At 40.3% G+C, this 4,326-nt stretch overlaps 1 pseudogene; it reads right to left on the bottom strand.

Moving 5' to 3' along the window:
• Positions 1-2,294: 2,294 nt before the first annotated feature.
• LOC110316201 overlaps positions 2,295-4,326 on the bottom strand; it is a 151,493-nt pseudogene continuing 149,461 nt past the window's right edge.

Raw genomic sequence — 4,326 nt, 5'->3', positions numbered from 1 at the left:
ATCAGTTGCTGAATGAAGTCTCTCTGATGATGATAGGGCCAGGCACTGATCTATGAGTATCCAGAATATCATTAGGAATGATTTCATTGACTCAGTTTCCCTTTTCTTACATGCCTTACCTGTCCATGCCACCATACATGACAATCACTTTACCAGGTGAAGCATCTCTCCACTGCTAGGCTCTCCCTTAAATAAACCACTGACAAAAGCAAGTGGAGTGTGTTAGAGCAGAATTCAGCATTCTTTAGGGCAAGCCCTGGCTTTGATTTGCACCTTAGCCATAGCGTATGTATGGACTTCTTCTGACTAAGGGTTCAAGGTACACAGATTGGTACAGAGGAGCTGGATAGCTAACTCACCAGAACTTGCTGCGGCCACTGAGGGTGGAGGCTGAGAGGGGCTTGACTCTTACCCTCTAAGGTTCCCTCTGAGGGACTGCCAAGAAGGTTTCTTTTGAAGAGCGGCAGACTGAAATGTATTCCTATGGCCTTGCTGCTGGGCCTACTGGGGTGGGTTATCAGAGCACTTAACCTGCATCTAGTTCTACAAGTATCAACTGTACCCACCATTCTTCCAGGTGAATCAATTTCTACAGAGCAAAAGGGTCTGGAGCTTTCTTTCTAGGCTGATGTCAATGACTTATTTACTCTTGTTAAGGTTGGGATGGAAGGTTTGTTTATTTAGAAAAATGATCAATTTCTAGCATTTCAAACCTCTTTACTTTCCCCAAGACTGGTTGATTATTCAGGGATTTCATTTCAATGTTAGTCTAACATTTCATATTAATGACCACCTGTTGCCAGATGGGAATGAAATGATGGTGTCCAGTCAAGTATGACTTAGCAGAGCTCCACACAGCCCATGGGGCTGCCTTGAGAAAAACAGGCCTCTGAGTGTTTTAAGCAAAATTAATTATTTTGGAACACATGTGTCAGTTTCTCTCCAAGTGGCTAAATGTCAATAAGCTGAAAAATAACTTGTCTTCCCAGGGATCTTGCTATCAGTGAAAATTCATACAAACACAGTTTGGTTTTTCTGGGCTAAAATAAATTCCCAAACAGACCCACCTTCTCTGATGATGGATCTTCATATCTTGGTAGATGAATTATACAACATTTAATGTTGAATTTGGTTCATCCAAGAGGTTATCCCTACAGGGATTCTAACAGATTTTTTTTGCTGGGGGTTCTGGAGTAATTAAAATCACCATTCATTACAGACTGTTGGAGGTATAGGGGAGGGGACACGGGTATTCTTCCTGGTGACAAAGAAAACTTGACCAGCATTGATTAATTACACCTGACATAAGAACCTAGAAGGAAACACTGAAATTTAAGATAGATTGTTTGAGAAAAATTTCTAAGTTTCAAGTAAAAACTGCTAAGGGTTACTCAGAATTTCAAGTCATAACATAATTCACAGGAAAGATATTATTCTCTCTTTTTTTTTTTTAACACGTAGTGTTGTTTTGTTTTTCATATGTTGCCTTCTTTGGACTAGACAGATGATTCAAAAATTTAAGCCACTTATTGCTCTTCCAGAGGACCCCAGTTTGGTTTCCAGCACCCACATCCAGTGGCTTACAGTGCACAATGACCTGTAACACCAGGTCTAGGGGAATGTGATTCTCTCTTTTTGTTCCCATGAGAACTGCAGTCATGTGTTCACGCCTACTTATAGACTCTTTCTTTCTCTCCCTTTCTCTCTCCCCCCTCTCTCCCCCCCTCTCTCTCACACACATACACAACAACAACAACAACAAAAACTCTTTAAAAATTCCATTTTTAAATTCTTTGAGAATGATGTTAACATACAAACTTTGCTTCACTCTGCTTTAGTCTACGAATAACCCGTTTCATGTGGTCACAGCATTACTTAATTGGAACTATCAAATACAGTGTGGGTTTTGTATTTCAGTAATCTCTGATAATCTTTGATAAATCCCACTACCTTATTAAAAAGGGAAAGCTAGCTCATCACTATGTTGTGACTTTCCTATTTTCATCTTACATAATTTCATGTAATTCTATGAATCATTATAGCTTACACATGTGTGACTTCAAACTCTATAGCATATGTTCTGTGAACAAATCTGATTTGCTCAGCCTCCCTAGTATTTCCTCAAAATGATCATGAAATGATAAATCCAGCAAAAGACTTAGCATTATGTATTTCTTTTCTTTCCCTTTCTTTTCTTCCTTCCTCTCTCTCTCTCTCTCTCTCTCTCTCTCTCTCTCTCTCTCTCTCTCTTTCCATAGGTTTAGGTCTTTATTGGACCTGTTAACAAAAGCAGTTTAGTCAAAAAGACCAAAGCCCATGTAACCACCAGACTCCTCAGATTCTTCCTTCTTTGCTCCCACTTTCTTCTCCTCAGTTGGGGTAGAAGTAGTAGATGGGGCTGGACCCCCAGAAGGTGCAACTACAGCAGCTGGAGACAGACCACCAGCCTCTACATTGCAAATAAGGCTCCCAATGTTGACAGTGGCCTGAGCCTTTGTAAACCAGCCAGGCCAGAAAGTTCAACATTGACACCAGTAGCATTAATAATGGCATTGACCTTATCCATCATTGTCTTGCAGGATGACGACAGTGTAGATGCAGGAGAGTTTGGAGACAGAGGCTGTGTTGTAGACTGCCCACAAGGTGCTAGGGGTCTGATGAAGTGAAGGCCTCACCGCAAGGCAGCCTCAGCACCTTGGTGACAACTGAGGAAAGCTTATGTATTTCTTAATAAGCGCCGCGTAAACTTTTGTTAAACTATCTTATTGATAGGTTTGGTTGTGCAATATTTTTGCTTTGCCAGTAGTATTTCACTATCTCTAAATACCACCTTTAAGATAGCCTAAGTCGTTTCCTGTTGGTATAAGCCACTAAGTAGAAATACCTGATAAATAAATGACTTATAATTTATGTTTTGCTTTGAATTTTTGTCTAATCTGTAGCAAATACACTGTAGACACTACTCATGTCTTCATTACTTCACAGTGCTCCCTAATTGGGATTTTAAACTAATTTTTAGCCAATTTTCTAACCCCTTAGGCATACTTCTGGGCTCTGGAGTCAAGAAGGACATGAAACTTCTGCATTAGAATCTCTTGTGGGTATTCGATAAACTCTCCAAAAAACTCGACTTCTTGAATATCCCCTTCAAGAGTGTCTTGAGGCAGGATTAGGAGATCCTCATGTTGAGGAAGGTTCCACAGCAATGTCTAAGCACACTAAGCTTCAGGACACCTGGTTTATAGTTACCTTAATTTGTTTCTCTGTAACTGGGAAGAAGGCGTAACATAATTTCTTAGACCTGCAGGTACTATAGGAAACCAGACGATGAATCTTCCAAATGCCCTTTCTCTCACCTCACACCTGCCACTCGAGCTAATATGTGTGATCACCTCCAATAAGCTAATTTTTGGTTGTGGTTTGACACACAGTTCTTTAGAGGATGAGGTATTAAAGCCCAAATATTTGTATTTTAGCGATCTACAAAGCACTGTTATAGACAATTTAGTTTTCATGTACATTTTTTATCTGTCTAAGCAAATTTTGAAAAACAAAATGGGAGATATGTTCATAAGTTCACCAGTAATAATTGGCTGTACAATTATGAAGGAATAAAAAATAACCAGAGATAACATTCTAGGCAAAGAAGAAAATTAAGATAATGGAACTAAACAAAAATAGCATAGTTTTAATATAAAGAGATATAACTCAAAGGACTCTAACTCAAAAAGTACATTAGTCTTAATTTACTCTCTCTCTGAAACATCTGTTTCATTTTTACGTTCGTGATGGATGGATCAGTTAAAAAACAGAAAAGGAAATAGCAAGAGTATGTTTGGGCAAGGTGGAGTCAAAGACCTACCACAAATGAAGGATCAACAATAAAGAGTGATTACCAGTGGAGTCGGAAAAATAGTTAACAGCATAAGTAGATTTTGATGAACATAAGTGATAAAATCAATACATTATGCAACACAGTTGTAGGTACTACTAAAAGGTGTATGCTCTCATCTCTTTTTCAAGCATTCTCCCCTAGCAATCCCAGCTTAATATACAAAGCTAAACTGAAATGTAGACAATGGTGAAAGGGTAAAGCATGTTTTCCGAGCCTGTGAAAGCAGGAGGCTACTCAGTGTAAAATCGACAAGAGGGAAGGCGAGCCATCTTTGCTCCGGTGCACTGCCGGGGAGAGAGCGGACTGGAGAGGAGGGACCCGCATCTGGACCCGATCGCCCTGCGCCTCTCCTGCCCAGGAGGGGTGTTCGCCTGGCGGCTGTCCGCAGGCCGATCCAACACCCAACACCTTTCCTCCCCGACCGAGGAGGG

This window comes from Mus pahari, chromosome 2, assembly GCF_900095145.1.
Source record: "Mus pahari chromosome 2, PAHARI_EIJ_v1.1, whole genome shotgun sequence".
Classification (NCBI taxonomy): domain Eukaryota; kingdom Metazoa; phylum Chordata; class Mammalia; order Rodentia; family Muridae; genus Mus; species Mus pahari.
Note: the sequence above shows the minus strand (reverse complement) of the source record. Positions and strands in the feature narration are given on the sequence as shown.